This window comes from Erythrolamprus reginae, chromosome Z (genome assembly GCF_031021105.1).
Source record: "Erythrolamprus reginae isolate rEryReg1 chromosome Z, rEryReg1.hap1, whole genome shotgun sequence".
In the NCBI taxonomy this organism is placed as follows: domain Eukaryota; kingdom Metazoa; phylum Chordata; class Lepidosauria; order Squamata; family Dipsadidae; genus Erythrolamprus; species Erythrolamprus reginae.
Window position 1 is genome coordinate 52,958,236 of NC_091963.1, and position 17,567 is coordinate 52,975,802.

At 38.1% G+C, this 17,567-nt stretch overlaps 1 long non-coding RNA gene across 3 annotated transcripts in view; it reads right to left on the reverse strand.

The window, feature by feature from the left end:
- Positions 1–287: 287 nt before the first annotated feature.
- Positions 288–17,567, reverse strand: part of LOC139153404 (uncharacterized) — a 31,240-nt gene continuing 13,960 nt past the window's right edge. For 2 of the 3 annotated variants that reach the window (XR_011556816.1, XR_011556815.1), the window contains exon 6: positions 288–2,223. This is a non-coding gene — a long non-coding RNA (uncharacterized lncRNA). The remainder of the gene's footprint in view (positions 2,224–17,567) is intronic. The other variant, XR_011556817.1, reaches the window with a different exon arrangement.

Genomic DNA, 17,567 nt, shown 5'->3' on the forward strand with positions numbered 1-17,567 from the left:
TGGCCTCTGCAGGTCCTGATTATTAGTTAATAATCAGTTAATTTAATATGTTAATTAATAAAGTGACCCATTACTTCCAGCTGTGTCCGCATTTTTATTCCGCATCTGGCACAAACTGTATTGGATGCCATTTGTTTTGGATCCAATTCAAGACATTGGTTATGAACTACAAAGTCCCATATGGCATAGGACCATTTTTGTTCCATCACATTGACCCATCCTATCTGTTCTGTCTGGGTCACTCCGGAAGCCAAGACCAACCCAAAAAGAGAAGCCAGACACACCAGTAAAAGCCAAAGGCAGTTTATAAAATTCAAGAAAAACACAGGTAACAGAAAATGTCCTTACAAACAGGAAAACGTATCTTCAAATATATCCACGAAGGCAAAAGTCCATGCAGCAATACAGGATTCTTGCTGCCAAGACGAGGCTGTAGATAGCAGACTTACACCTCCCACGGGTCTTCCAAACTGCTGGGCCACAAGCCAGGAACAAAGACATCGAGAACAAAGCAGGTCACCGTAACTCCAACTGATAACACTCCACGTGGCTTCAAGGGCTTGCCTGCCTTTTAAACCCTGCTAAGGAGGACCACATCCAAGCCCAGCTGTTCCTAATTCAGTGCTGATAATACTTCTTTAATTGCTCCTTTCTTTGATCTGAACGTCTCTGTCGCAGCTCAATGACGGCTTGTGCTTCATCACCTAATGACTCCAAACTACTGGCTGGGGAGAGCCCCCCCCCCCGGGGGCTCTCATGCTGTTCTCCTTCATCCCATTCCTGACTGTCCTCTCCCCCATCCGACTGCTCAGCCCCCTTCTCTTCGCTGTCATCCTCCAGCAGAGGCACAGCCGGTCCCTGAGCAGCCTCAGGCTGAACCACAACACTATCCAATCAGACAGTGGAAATATAGTGTGAGCACCATCATTTAAAGAATGGCAACTGGTGGAGTCTAGAAAGAAAGCATTCTCTATTTTGTCCCCACCACATGGAATATTCTTCTCCTGGAGGTGAGACAGACCTCCACTCTCCTAGCCTTAAAACAAATTAGAGTTAAAACAAATCTGAAGTCTTGTATGGAGAACCTAAAGGAGCATGCAGTCATGGAATTGGTTATTGCCATGAAAGACCTCCTTTGCCTTTGTCAATCATTTTTACCAGAGTTATTCTCAGTTTCTTAAAATGTAATTATCATCATACTAAATACATTGAGCTGCAAGCATATTCACAATTTTCAATCCACAGCTAGTCATTGCACCCTTTCATTTACTGGGGATGTTTTTCAGATCTTCTTGAAATGTTTGGTGCATAAATGTGATTAATAATATTTTACATTTTTAACTTAAAATATTAACTTTAATAATTCAATTTTATATACTGTTTTATATTTCATTATTTTACTATATACCTCCCAGAGTCCCTATTTGAGAAGATGGGTGGTTTCAAAATATGAAAAATTAAAGTATTTATAAAAGAGTGGTTTTGTGTTTCAGTGCATGTTTTTTTAAAAGAGTCCATCCCTCTTTTCTATTCTCTCTCACAGAGAGAGCAACAGTTCCTCAGTAAACTGATTTGAAACATGTTTGTATGATGTACAGAAAAAGAGCTTTTGGGTGTGTTTATAATGTGGAGTCCTTGGTGCTCTATGAACTTCACTGGTTGCTTGCAAATATTTCATTACCTTAGTAGAAATCTTGTTGATATATTTTGGGTTACAAGCTGCCTCCTTTAACAATTGTTCAAGAATATTTATGAAATACTGAACATATAGCATACAAAGGCATAATGTAGTGGCAAAAGTTTCCTTTTTCATATTGGGACATTTTGGAGTAAATAAGGTGTTCAGGAAGATAGCTTCCCTATAAATGAAATTGAGTAGTTGTCTCAGTGACTGGATTTTAATTCTTGTTTTGTTTTCAAAGACTTAGATGAGTGGAAATAAGGTAAGAGGTTTACATAATTGTTTTTTTTTAAAGCTTGCATGATTTCTCTTAGGTCTGAATGAAGCCTGTTGCCATGGAGACAGAATGGAGAAAATATGATAGAAGTCCAGAAATGACAACGAGAATTCTCCGCTCAGGCAGTCCAGCTTAGCTTGCCAGAAAAGGTCCAAAACTGATTGTTATGCTTATCAGAAAACCTATAGAAAAGGATGTGAGGAATTTGAAGACTCTGAGACTCTTTCAGCAATCTTTCAGAACTCTCTAAAGAAATCTGCCTATACTGGGAATAAAAAAAGACTGGTTGCTTTCCCTTCACTTAAATACATGCTACAATCTGTTAGGCTGCAGAAAAATTCCAACATTTTCCTCTTGAAGCTTACATTGATTCACCTCTGTTCAATCATATCCATCTACAAAGTTGGCAGATTTTTTTTCCTATCCCTTAGGTAGGAAAACATCTGCCAACGTGCAAAATCCTTCAGTGGAGCTTTGCACCAGACATTTCCTTGAAAACCAAGTGCAAAACTCAGTTCCTAATATAGTTTGTTTCTATTTGATTGAGGAAAAAATCAGGGCAATGAATAACACAATCTTCATGATAGCAGTAGAGATTATAGCAACAACTGAAAAAATTGACCTAATTTGAGTCCTTGGGAAAAATAATATTTTTAAAAATCAGCAATATACCATATAAGAATTTCTGTGCATATTTTCATAAATTTAATGCACTGCTTTAATGGTTTATTTGAGCCAACTCTCCCTTTATTTTTCACTTGTGAAGTTTCACTAATCAATAAGATTTTTATTTCCCAGATCCAAGCTTATGCCAAGAAATACATTTTTTCATAGCTTAATGAATAGCAGATTTTTCCAAATGGAATTGACATATTTGACTTTTTTTTAAGTTAAAGTGTGTTAATTTCAACTATTTTGGAAGGTATGGAGGCGGCGGTGTGAACGGCGACAAAGCTGCAGCACCAACACCGCAACAGAAGGATTTTTCAAGAAGCTTTATAACACCTGTAAAGAGACAATCAAGCTTAGCGCTGGAGAGAGGTAGGAGAATTAAAAACTGTGTTGGTGAGTGTTGCTACCAAAGGAGACATGAGATCTTTTAAAAAAGAAATTTGCCTTGATTTAATTTGGAAAACTTGTTTGCCAAAAATGGAGGAAGCAGCTGATTGGCGATGTGGCAAAAGCAGAAAGCCTCTGGAATAGCAAAATACCCAAGAACTGTTTTTTCCTTCTTTTTTAAAATACAAAAATATTGCAAATGAACTATCTGCCTATTGTTGAATTAATTAGAAAGATTTGATCGTTATACTTTAACTTGCTGAAGAAACTGAAGAAAATAATGTCTCGGAACAACTTTATGGAAGAAGTGTTTTTCTTTTTTCTTTCTTTTTTCTTTCTAAATACAAAAGCATTGAAAACAATGAAGCCTTCCCTGGACCCAGCCGTACTTAATAACTATTGTCCAGTCTCCAACCTTCCCTTTATGGGGAAGGTTGTCGAGAAGGTGGCGGCGCTCCAGCGGTCCTTGGAAGAAGCCGATTATCTAGAGCCTCAACAGTCAGGTTTCAGGCCCGGCTACCGCATGGAAACTGCTTTGCTCGTGTTGATGGATGATATCTGGCGGGCCCGGGACAGGGGTTTATCCTATGTCCTGGTGCTTCTTGATCTCTTAGCGGCTTTTGATACCATTGACCATGGTATCCTTCTGCGCTGGCTGGAGGGTTTGGGAGTGGGAGGCACTGTCCTTTAGTGGTTCACCTCCTACCTCTCCGGTCAGTCGCAGTCGGTGTTAGTGGGGGAACAGAAATCGACTTCTAGGTTACTCCTTTGTGGGGTGCCTCAGGGGTCCGTCCTCTCCCCCCTGCTATTTACATGAAACTGCTGGGTGAGATCATCCAGGGGCATGGGGTGAGGTATCATCAGTACGCTGATCATACCCAGCTGTACATCTGCACCCCATGTCCAGTCAATGAAGCAGCGGAAGTGATGTGCCGGTGCCTGGAGGCTGTTAGGGTCTGGATGGGTGTCAACAGACTCAACCTCAACCTCGATAAGACGGAGTGGCTGTGGGTTTTGCCTCCCAGGGACAATTCCAGCTGTCCATCCATAACCCTGGGGGGGAATTATTGACCCCCTCAGAGAGGGCCCGCAACTTGGGCGTCCTTCTCGATCCACAGCTTACATTAGAGAACCATCTTTCAGCTGTGGCGAGGGGGGCGTTTGCCCAGGTTCACCTGGTGCACCAGTTGCGGCCCTATCTGGACCAGGACTCACTGCTCACAGTCACTCATGCCCTCATCACCTCGAGGCTCGACTACTGTAATGCTCTCTACATGGGGCTACCTTTGAAGAGTGTTCAGAAACTTCAGATCATGCAGAATGCAGCTGCAAGAGCAAACATGGGCTTCCCAAGGTATGCTCATGTTACACCAACACTCCTCAGTCTGCATTGGTTGCCAATCAGTTTCCGGTCACAATTCAATGTTGGTTATGACTTATAAAGCCGTTCATGGCATTGGACCAGAATATCTCCAGGACCACCTGCCGCATGAATCCCAGTGACCAGTTAGGTCCCACAGAGTTGGCCTTCTCCGGGTACCGTCGACTATACAACGTCGTTTGGTGGGACTCAGGGGAAGAGCCTTCTCTGTGGCAGCCCCGATCCTCTGGAACAAGCTCCCCCCAGAGATTAGAATTGCCCCCACCCTCCTGGCCTTTCGTAAACACCTTAAAAGCCACCTCTGCCGTTAGGCATGCGGGAATTGAGACATCTCCACCATGTTGTTTTGGTGCTTGATTGATTGTGTGCTTGTTTTTTATATATATTGGGGTTGCTTTTATGAATTTTTTTAACCTAAAACTGTAATTAGATTGGTAAATATTAAATTTGTCACTATGTACTGATTTTGCCATTGTTGTGAGCCGCCCTGAGTCTGCGGAGAGGGGCGGCATATAAATCCAATAAATCTAATCTAATCTAATCTAGTGGCATCTGGGGCCAGAAACAGCGGAGCTCTATCCAAGTCCTCCTGCCTCTCGATGTCCTCCACCCTTTGTCACAAAGTCTGTCCTGCTAGATCATAGTTCATCTCGAGTATTAAATCTGGGGAGAAGCCTAATTTGTGAAGATTGAACTCGATGGCCTTAATCCATGAGAAGAAAAATTCAATGTTGACAAATAGTGACAAATTTAATATTTACCAACTAGGTAAAGGGGACAGAGATGTAACTGATGTGGGTGATTTCTGTCCCCGACCAATGAGGATAAATCAGTTTTTGGAAGCTTATGAAAAGGGAGCTGCAAATAAAATAGATGTAGTTGTTGATGATAAGGGGCAAACTAATAATGAAAATAATGTTCTTCGGGTAATGTGCACGAATGCTCGAAGCGTGAGCAACAAGCTCTGTGAGTTAATGGCCATAATATTTAGAGCTAATTTGGATCTCGTTGCCATAACTGAGACATGGTTTAAGGATTCTAATGAATGGGAAATATCCATACATGTCAAGATCTGGAGACTCTCTGGATTTGCATGCAAAATAAAGAAGGTTCTGTCATTAGAATTGGGGTGATCTATAGGCCTCCAGGGCAATCCAAGGAATATGACAACAAGATGGTGGATGAAATTACCCAAATGGCACTAAAGGGAGATATTGTGGTTATGGGTGATTTCAACATGCCTGATGTTGACTGGAATATCCCCAGTGCCCTTACATGCAAAAGTAAGAATATAGTAGAGGCCTTTACAGGAGCAGCTCTGGCACAGCTGGTTAAGACACCAACTAGAGGCCTCTCTAGACTGTTGAAAGTGGAGGGGTTGGGGTAGATTTACTTACAAGCCTCTTGCCAGCAAAGAGCTCTTCAATTTTAGGTTGTTTTGCATTCTTCTCTGGTGGGAGAGATCCTAGGCTGGTTCCATGGTGCTTCTTTCTTTTCCCCATGCCTTATTAGTCCACAACCACCAAAGCTTGGTCTGTCTCCAGGAAATATTATTTAAATAAAAATATCCTCTAAAAGTAAATAGGCTTTCTTTTTAGCTCATTTATATTTATACTTTTAATTTTTTTAATTTTTAAATTTTTAACTCTATTTTACATTTAAACATTTTAACAAAATATTTTATACTTTTAACTTTTTCAACTTTTTAAAATCTATATCGGGTGGAGTGGTTTTTTTTAGCAGTTCCACCTACATTTCCTCCTACATTTTTTATTTTTTATTTTATTTTAACAATCTTTTAAACACAATAGGGATTGTTCTACTAGGGAATCCTGGTATGGATAATGTGCAGGTACAATGAGCCACACATCCTAAGGCTGGCTTCTGACTGGAGTAATTGAAGGCCGTTGCTGTATGCCAGTAGTAATGCCTTGAGAATACGCTTGCACGGGGATCTGCGCATGCGTCGCCCTAGATAGACGCACCGAGAGAAGGCTCCCTCATGTGAAGAAGGAAAAGTAAAAGTTAACCCCTGACAACCCTCTCTAGCTTGGTGAAAGTGGATTGAGAGGAAGCGAATTGAACAAAGCTGTTGAAAACCTTATGAGAAGGAGTTAAAAGTTGAAGCAAGCAATAGTTTTCAACGTGTGTAAGTGAAGAAGCGAGAACAAAGGAAAGATGGCGTCTACTACGGAGTTGGAAGGAAAGATGGATTCGTTGCTTAAAGCATTTGCTGACATGGGACAGCTGCTCCAAGATATGAAGAAGGAATTATCGGGGCTGGAATGGCAGACTTGAAAGAACAATCCAAAACACAAGATCAAAGAATTGGGAAACTGGAGGTGGGGAAGTCTCGCCAGGAACTCCGCATCATTAACTTGGAGGACAGACAACGTAGGTCTAATCTTCGTCTGAGGGGTTTTCTTAAGACTTTGCGGAGAGCAAACATCTTATTCAAGAAATTCTTCAGTGGTTCAATGAAAACAAGGTTAAATGTGATCTACAAGAATTTGAAAGAGCCCATTGGGCTTTTGGATCCCAAAACCGAGGGGATTCAAAAGACATTATCGTAAGGTTTGCCTCAGAAAGGAGAGCGGCAGAAATATTCAAAGAGTTGAAGCAGATTTTAAACTTACGTTACAAAGCTATTCCAATACGCGTTTTAAAAGATCTGTCTGCTGAGACCCTCAGGATGAGAAACCAGATGAGAGAAGTGACCTCCCAACTTTATGAAAATGGAATTAAATTTTCATGGCGTTATCTAGCTACAATATTTGTTTTTAAAGATTCCAAGGCTTTCCAGGCGAGATCGTTGGAAGAGGGAAGAAAGTTACTTTATCAGTTGGGGTTAAATCCGGATGGAGAGTCCCAGGCACAGACGTCGAAAAGCCGGCCAAAAGCAGCAGAGAGTGAGCTGTTTATGCTCCAACCGATCCGGGTAGCAGAACAAAGCAGGGCGGAGAAGATCGCAGCACTCCAGAAGGAACTGGACTCTCTCCAAGAGAAAGAGAAAGAGAAGAGGGACGAGCCAAGGGTCACCCGCCAGAAGAAAAAATAATAAACTGAAGTGAGCTGACTTGCTAATATGGTATTATGATTTTCAACTAATTAATCTTTTTTTGTGTATTTTTTTCTTGGTTTTCTTCGCTAACTAATAAAGGGAGAGGAGGGAAGGAGTGGGGAATCTTTTGATACGTTGCAAAATGGGGAGGAAGGGGGGAGCTTTCTGGTGGAACGCAGATCCAGGAGTGCCTCTCGATAACGAAAGTTTTTTTCGTTGCCTCCCCCTGGGGGGGGGGGGGTCGGGGGAAGGCACTAGGGTGGGGATTCATGGTAACTAAAAAACATTTTTCCGGTAGGCTCTGTTTTGCAGGAGGGGGAAATGTATTTAAAATTATGTAAATGGGTGATATAGGGTTATTATCGTTGAATGTAAATGGTCTTTCATCACAGAAAAAGTGTTTTAGAATCATGAAGCTAGCTAGGGACAGTAAAGTTGATATTTTACTTTTATCAGAAACTCATAAAGGAAGGGAAAAAACAGATAGATTAGTTACAAATAGTGAGTGGCAGAAAGTTTATGAGTCGAGAGGGACAACCAGTTCAAGAGGAGTCGCCATCTTGTTTAATCGAAGGGTTTATTTTCAATTAATTAATATTAAAAGGGACAAAGATGGCAGAATGTTATTTATTAAGGGGAAAATAAAAAATAAGTTAGTAACCTTAGCGGTAATTTATGCTCCTAATGTAAATGCAAAACAATTTATAATAAATGTAAAACGGAAACTAGACAATTTTGTGGAAGGTATAGTGATTTTAGCAGGCGATTTTAACTTGGAATTAACAGCAGGGAGGGGGGGAAAAAGTTACACTTAAATAAAATCAATATGACGGATTTACATGGAGACATTGTAAACAGAGATAACTTTTATTCTGCAAGACACAATAAATTTAGTTGTATTGATTATATGTTAATTAATAAGACAGATGAGGCAAAGCTTAAGAAAGTGGAAGTGAAAAGTATCTGGTTATCAGATCACGCACCTCTCCTGGCAGTGATTGAGATAGAGAGCTGTAGGAAACAATGGATATGGAGATACAACCCTCTGGTTTCAGCTAATGAGGAGAATAGAATTAAATTACAAAGGGAACTGAATGGATTCTTTTGTACTAATGCAACAGGTGAGATTAAACAAACAATAGTCTGGGATACACATAAGGCTGTTATGAGGGGTAATTGCATTAGTACTGAAGCTTTTATTAGGAAATCCTGGGAAGCTGAGAGGAACAATTTGTTAAGAGAAATAGATTTAATCCAAGAAACTTTAAAAATTACAAGAAATAGAGAATGGAATTCATTATTATTACTTAAGAAAAAGAAATTACAATTACTTGATGAAGAAAGATGGAATAAAATGAAGATGATTATAAAACATAGAATTAGGGGATGGGGTAATAAATCAATGAAGCAAATGGTACATTATCTGAAAAAAAGAAAAGAGAAATCCCACATCTCTGCTTTAAAATATAAGGAAGGCCTAATTAAACGTAGTAATCTAGAAATGGAAAAAATAATAAGAGATTTTTATGGGAATTTATACAAAAAAGAGTATGTTATTTCGCAAACTATAGAGGTTAAAAATAAATTAAAGGAAGAGGATAGACAAATGCTAAATGCAAAAATTACAAATGATGAGATATCTAGAGTTATTAAAGGGTTGAAACCTGCTAAAGCCCCAGGTCCAGATGGTTTTACTGCTGAATATTATAAAATGTATATGAATGAACTATTACCGCATATGGAAAAATTGTTTAACAATGTAATGGAGACTTTTGAAACTCCACAGACGTGGAAAATGTCAGAAATTATAACGGTCCCAAAACCAGATCGTGATTTAACTGACCCAGGTTCTTATCGCCCTATCAGCTTATTAAATCAGGATTATAAAATATTTATGAAAATATTGGCAAACAGGGTGGAAAATATCTTACCGAAAGTAATTGCAGAAGATCAATACGGATTTGTTAAAGGAAGGAAGATTTATGAACCAATAAGGAATGTGGTCAATGTTTTACACCATGCTACCAATACCAAAAGAAAACTAAGTATTCTAAAATTAGATGTCTATAAAGCTTTTGATAAAGTTAACCACGATTACCTATTTCAACTATGTAAAGATTTAAATATGGGAGATTCATTCTGTAGAATTATAGAAGCAATATATAAGGATAATATAGCTCAAATTAGAGTAAATGGTAACAGAACAGAAATGATTAAAATTCAGAATGGAACTAAGCAGGGTTGCCCACTATCCCCAATGTTATTTGCATTAGCAATTGAGACTTTAGCAAACAAAATTAGAAACGATAAGGAATGGAGAGGTTATGAAATAGGGAAATTTGAATTGAAATTAAATTTGTTTGCAGATGATGCTATAGTGATGTCCGAAACCCCAATAGAAATGATGAAAAAAATAATGATATTGCTCCAGGAATTTAAAGATCAATCTGGACTTAAGGTTAATATAGAGAAACCAGAGATAATATGTCTAAATACTGTCCCTAAAGAGCAAATCGAGATACAAAAAATATCAGGATTGAAATTAGGTTGCAAAAAAATGAAATATTTGGGAATTTGGTTGTTTAAGAATCCAATAAAAATAGTGACGGCTAATTATAATCTAATATGGAAAAAAATCCAGAAGCAGATAAAAAATTGGAAGGGTAAAAAGTTAAGAAGAATTGCTAAGATTAGGGGCCTCAAGATGATGATAATACCAACAATGATGTATTTGTTTCAGGTTCTACCGGGTAGTTTTCCTGAGGCAAAACTAAGAGAATGGGATAACAAATTAAGTTATTGGATTGAAGGAGACAAAAAAACCAGAATAAGGAAGCATTGGCAGTTTGCACAAGAGAAAGAGGGAGGTTGGGGCAGCCCGTGCCTAGTATTATATAGAAATGCGTTTCAAATGGAAAGGTTAATGGAACTACAGTTATGGGGGGGAAAGAAATGGGTAGAGTTAGAAAAAGAAATCAATAATATAAACAATAAAGAATTATTATTTAAAAATTGGAGTAGAATAGAAACCAGTAAATTAAGTGATCCTTTTAAAGCATGTTTAGAAATATGGTATAAATGGCAGAGGAAAAGTGGAATAAGGGTATCCAGGCTATCAACGTTATATGTATTGAATATAGGGGATGATGTTAACTTAAGTAGAATCATTAAAGTATTAAATAGTAAAGGGATAACGAGAATTGAACAATTATATGAGAAAGATGGAAGAGTCAGCAGAACTCGATTGGAATGGTGGATTGGTAAACAGAAATGGTTGCAGATTAATGCAATAAGTACATATTTAAATAAAAGTGAGAATAAAGAAGCTTTCTTACGAGAAGAAAATTGCTTAGAAAAAATAAGAGAAAAGATAAATGAGAGCAAAGCACAAGCCGGCAACATATACAGAATGCTATTGCAGACGGAAGAGGAAGTAACAAAAACTTTGACAAGATGCTGGCAAGATGATTTACAAATAGATGAAAGGGAAATGAAAGAAATAATAGAAAATATATATAAGATTAAAAATACGAGAGTTAGAGAGATGAGAAGGAAAATTTTACATAAATGGTACTATACACCAGTACAAATTGCACACTTCCAGGGGAAAGAGAAGGGTAAATGTTGGCATGGGTGCCAGGAAAAGGGAATTTTTATGCATATGCTCTGGGAGTGTGCAGAAATTCAGAAATTTTGGAATGTAGTGCAGAACGAAATTAACAAAATGTTAAACATTAACTGGATAATCACAAAAGAAATAGCAATTTTAATTAAATATAGGGAACTAGGAGAATTTAAGGAAATCAAAGCCGCAGCATTGGAAAGTGCCCAAGCGGTGATGGTATTAGGTTGGAAAGATTCTACAAAATGGACATTACAAAATTGGTACTGGTACATGGTGGACCACATACATTTTGAAATCATGGAAATAAGATTAAATAATTTCGATGAGAACAAATTGGAGAAGTTGATGGTGCGATGGAATAAGGTAAAAGATTATATGTTAAGTAGAATCTGTGATGTAAATATGAAAAATAAATTGCAATCACTCTTTTAGTAATACCTGATGCAAGATAGAGCCAAGGAATAACAGATAAATAATTAAATTTTCTTGAATCCTCTTGTATGGATGGTGGGGGTGATGGGGTGTGTGTTATTGTTAGGTGATGGGCACATGCACTGTGCACTGTTATATGTTTGTTCTATGTAAACTTTTAAAAATCAATAAAACTTTATTTAAAAAAAAAGAAGAGAATACGCTTGCACAGTGGGGGGGGGCAATTGATGCCAAGCATCTGCCCCAGAGCATAGACCTGCAGCTAAAGGAGGCAGTTGGCGCTGGCCTCTGATTCCCTTGAGGAGGAATACTGTTGTCCTGTCCCGTATGGAAGCAGTTGGGCGCCTCAGGATGTTCAGGGGACCAGTCTTTGTCAACAGCCATCAATGGAGGCTCTGGAATGAGCCAACTGGAGAAGTAGCCATGGGTTGATGAGGTATTGGAGGTTGAGGAAGAAGACCCTAAGTTGGCTGCATTTAGGGATATGATGGGAGACTAAGCCTGGTTTTGATCCTGTTCCATCATTTTTTCTAGTGCCTTAACCCTGCTGTTCTATTCGAGTCTGTGCAACACGAAATCGAAGTTTGAGATCCTGTAAAAAAATTTCCCTGCATTTCTGAAACTTGAAATTTCATGACTTTTCATCATTTCAGGGGCTCTCTCTATGAAATTTTTTTGGGGGGGGCTTAGTTTTTGCCGGACAAAAAAAGTCCCACTTGTACTGTTTACGAGTCTATGTGACCTGCACCGAAAATTCTTTATTTTAAGTGCCTATATTTGGTCAATTTGAAAACTTCTTTCCCTTGTAAACTAGGTTGAACATTTCTGCACACAATGAAATGAAAGTTGAAATAAAAAATAATGCTTATTGGTTTATTTTGTTCATAAAAGTCCGCCCGCCTCTTTTTTGTGATTTTTTTTTCAATTTATAGATAGTTTAGCCTTCAAAATGTGTATAATTTTACTAAATTTGGTGTGGGATTACTAGTTTGAACATTCCTGATCATAAGAAAAATATAAATGAACTGAAAAAAATGATGCTTATTGGTTTTTTTAAAATCAGAAATAAGGCCTCTCCTCCAGCTGCTCGCAACCATTTTCACTTTAAATTTTTTTAGGCTCCAGATCCGAAATATTTTTAATATCTTAGGCATTCATGTACTCAATTTAACATTGATGATCATCATAAAAATATTTTTTGGGGGTGGGAGCTAGCTTTTCTCTGGGTAAAAAAAACCTCATGTTGAGTCTTTTTCTGGTTGTATACGACCCAGACCAAAAATATTTTTTTAGGTACTTAAATTTGGGGGTTTTTTGAAAACTGTTTTCACTGGGAAACTAGTTTGAACATTTCTGAACATAATGATATGAAAATTGAACTGAAAAAAATTGATGCTTATATTTTTATTTTCATCAAAAAGGCCACCCCCCCATTTTTTGAGCATTTCATGTCAGTTTATATTTTTTTCAGCTACAAATCTCTAAGGAATTTCCCCCCAAAAGTTTTGATATACTAAATTGAACATACCTGATCATAAGAAAAATAGAAATGAACTGAAAAAAATGATGCTTACTTGTTTATTTTGGTCACCCCCCTTGGCCTTGCTGTGTGCCATTAATTTCACTTTTTATATAGATTTGGCTAGAAATATTGGGAATATCCTTTTGAAAAGCAAGCACAAGATAGCCAGACAACTAATTTTATGAAAGAAATCTATTTTACTAAAAACAGGTATGTAATTTTGAAATATAAATAAATATAAATTGAAATAATTGAACACAGCGGGGGAACTTTTATGTGCAAAATAAACAAATAAGCATCAATGTTTTCACTTCAATTTTCATTTCATTATGTTTAGAAATGTTCAAACTGATAATCCAATGCCAAAGGTATTGAAAATATTTGGAATTAGGGGCCTAGAAAAATTTATAAAGTGACATGCTTGAAAAAACGGGGGATGGGGACAGCCCTTTTATGAGCAAAATAAACAAATAAGCATCATTTTTTTCAGTTCAATTTTCATATCATTATGTTCAGAAATGTTCAATCTAGTAATTCCACACCAAATTTAGTAAAATTGTATGTCGTTTGCAGGCAAAACTACCTATAAGTTGAAAAAAAAAATCACAAAAGGGGGGGGGGGCTTTTATGAGCAAAATAAACCAATAAGCATTATTTTTTATTTCAATTTTCATTTCATTGTGTGCAGAAATGTTCACCCAGTAGCAAAGCCTTGCATTCCAGGTGGCTGCTGGGGCCTCCGCGTGGCAGGAACAAGGGGGAGGGCATGGCGCTGAGTTAGCCAGGTCCGGCGAAGGAGGCGGTGGCGGCTTCCCTTCTGCCTCCACCGGGCCCTGCTAACTCAGTGGCATGCCCCCTTGTCCCTACCACCTGGAGGCCCCAGAAGCCACCTGGAATGCGAGGCTTTGTTGCTGGGTGCGCAGTGGAGCTTCTGGGAGCCGCTCACGAGGAGGATTCCACGCATGCAGATGCATCCAGCCAGCAGAGGAGGCTCACGGTGCGGTACTGATCATCCCACAGGAGGGGGCTCAGCTCCATCAGCCCCCACTACAATCTCCTGTCTTTGGGGGCATCCCTAGAGCTGAGGTGCCAGGCTCCTGTTGAGGGCTGCTGCATGGCCTCAGCAATATTCCTCAGCTGCGGAGAACCGGGTACAGCGTTCCCTCAGTATATCTTGGGAGGCAGAGCCCAGAGAGAGACAGATCGCAGCACAGAGCACAGGAGAAGAGGCGATCCTGCTCGATCAGCAGAAAAACCTGGAAGTGGTGTAGTTCTGGGTGAAACCAGAGGATAAGCTCAGAAATGGGGTAGGCTGCTGGCTGGTCCCAAGAGAGAAAGAGATGAGAGGGAAAGAGAGAAGGGGAGGGAGGGGGGAGAGAATGTGAGAGAAAAAGGGAAAGAGAAAAATGAGAAACTGATGGAGGGAATGAACGAGGAAGAACAAACAAATGAGAGCGAGAAGGAGAGAGAAGGAAAAAGAGAGGGAGAGGGAAGAGAAAAACAGAAATGAAAGGGAGAGAAATGACAGCAAAAGGAGGAGAAAAAGAGAGAAATGAGAAAATGATGGAGGCAGAGAATCAGAGGAAAAAGAGAGAAACAAAAGAGAGAGAGAAGTGACTCTTCATTTAAATCATATGGCAAAAAGCACCCAAAGAAGAGGAGAGACGAAAACCCAGCCCTCACCTGTTTTTGGAAATGGTTCAAGAGGGTAAGGCTTATATGAGGGGACAATGTAAATGTATGGAAGCAGATATCAGAAAGAGGTGGGATAGAGAAAGGGAAAGAAAGATAAGTGAAATAGATTTGATACAAGAGCAGCTGAGATTAACTAAGAGTAGGAATTGGAATATTCTATTGAAATTGAAAAGGAAACAATTGATGGTGTATGATGAGATCCAATGGAATAAGATGAGAATGATGACGTGACAAAAAATATTGAGCTGGGGGACAAAGCCAATGCAACAAATGGCAAGATATTTGAAGAAGGGGAAAGAAAAATCATGTATATTAGCACTGAGAGACCATAGTGGAGAGGTTAGATATGGTAAAGAGCAGCTAGAGAAGATAATGAGAAAATATTATGAGGATTTGTATAAAGAGGAGCAGGTAAATATAGGAGTCCTTAACGTTGGGAAAATAGTAACTGAAGAAGATAAACAAATATTGAATGCAGAAATTACACAAGATGAAATTGCTAGAGTAATTAAATGGTAAAAACAAGCCAAAGCACCGGGCCTGGAGGGGTTTACAGGAGAATTTTATAAAACTTATATGAATGAACTGTTGCCGCATTTGGGGAAATTGTTTAATAATATATTGTTAACTCATGATATCCCACAGACATGGAAGCTTTCAGAGATTGTTACCACCCTGAAGATTGATCAAGATTTAAGAGAGCCTGGGTCCTACCATCCTATTAGTTTGGCAAATCAAGATTATAAAATATTTATGAAGATATTGGCAAACAGATTCGAAAATATTTTACCAAAAATAATTGAAGAGGATCAGTATGGATTTCTGAAGGGTAGGAAGATAAGTGAACCAATTAGAAATGTAATAAATGTGATGCACCATGCTACTGTTACTAAAAGGAAATTGGGAATTTTGAAATTAGATGTTTATAAAGCTTTTGATAAAGTTTATCATAGTTATTTATACAAACTATGTAAGGAATTAAATATGGGGGACAAATTTTGTGGAATTATAAAAGAGTTATACAAATGGAATGAAATGTATATAAGGGTGAATGGACAAAGAATGCAGAGAATTAAAATACAAAATGGCACCAAGCAGGCATGTCCTTTATCTCCAATGTTATTTGTAATAGCAATAGAGACATTAGCTAATAAGATAAGACAAGATAATACTTGGGGGGGATATAAAACAGAGGAATTAGAAATGAAACTAAACCTATTTGCAGATGATGCAATTATATTGACCCAGACTCTGATGGAGATGATTAAAGGCATAAGAAATATTTTGCAAGAGTTTACACAGGAATCGGGATTGTCGGTCAATATGGAAAAATCAGAGATTATGTGTTTAAATACAATATCGAGAGAGCAGATAGAAATTAGAAAAAAATCAGGGTTGAAGTTAGGATTAAAGAAAATTAAATATTTGGGAATTTGGTTATTGAGAAACCCAGCGAAAATCGAGGAGGTGAATTATAGACTAATATGGAGGAAAATGTTGAAACAGATGAGGAGTTGGAAAGAGAAAAAGCTAAGAATGACTAAAATAAGAACATTAAAAATTATGATAGTTCCCAAAATGATGTACCTATTTCAGGTATTGCCAGAGGGTTTATTAGCATCCAAGTTTAGAGAGTGGGATAAAAAACTTAATTATTGGGTTGAAGAAGATAAGAAACCAAGAATAAGGAAAAAGTGGTTAATAGCGAATGAAAAAGAGAGTGGGTAGGGAATTCCTTGTTTGGAATTGTATAGAGAAGCATTTCAAATTGAAAGATTAATGGAGCTGCAATTATTCGAAAATAAATGGGTGAAATTGGAAAAACAGATAAATGGGATGAAGAATAGAGAATTAATTTTTATAAGGTGGAATAGGAGTGACTTAGATAAATCAATAGGTCCCATGAAATGGACTATGGAAATTTGGAAAAAATGGCACGGGAAAATAGGATTATATAAATCAAAACTGTCATCGCTATATGTAATAGAGATAACGAAACAAATCTAAATAGTGTTACAGGAGAGTTGAAGGGGAGAGGGATAATTAAGATAGAACAGTTATACGAGAAGGATGGGAGACCAAGTAGAAATGGAATAGAATGGTGGTTGGGTAAGGGAAGATGGCTACAAACAAATGCAATATGTAAATATCTGAATGAAAGGGAGAATAAAGTAGCACTATTTAGGGAGGAGATAGAGTTAGAGAAAATAATAAAAGGGTACCAAGGTGCAAGCAAGCAATATATATATAAGATGTTAGTGCAGTCAGATGGGGATGTGATCCAAGGATTGACTAAATGGTGGCAAAATGAGATACAAGTAGAGGCACAAGAGATGAAAAATATAGTAGAGAATATAGGGAAAATTAAGAACACAAGAGTTAGGGAAATGAGAAGGAAAATATTACATAAGTGCATACTTTCAGCAGAATGTTAAGGGTATTTGTTGGCATGGGTGTCAAGATAAAGGAGTGTTTATGCATATGTTTTGGGAATGCCCGGTAGTGCAGAATTTTTGGCAAAAAGTGCAAGAGGATATTAATAAGATGTTAAATATACAATGGATAATTACTAAGGAAATGGCAATATTAGTCAAAAGTAATGAGATGGGAGAATTTAGAGAAATAAAAAAAGCAACGATAAAAAGAGCTCAGGCAGTAATAGTCTTGGGTTGGAAGGATGCAACAAAATGGACAATGCAAAATTGGTACCGGTACATGGTGGACTACATTCAATTTGAGATTATGGATAAGAGGATGAATTCAGCTAATGAAACCAATCTGCAGGAACTGATGGGACAAGGTAAGATGATACATGGTGAGTAGAATCCGAGACC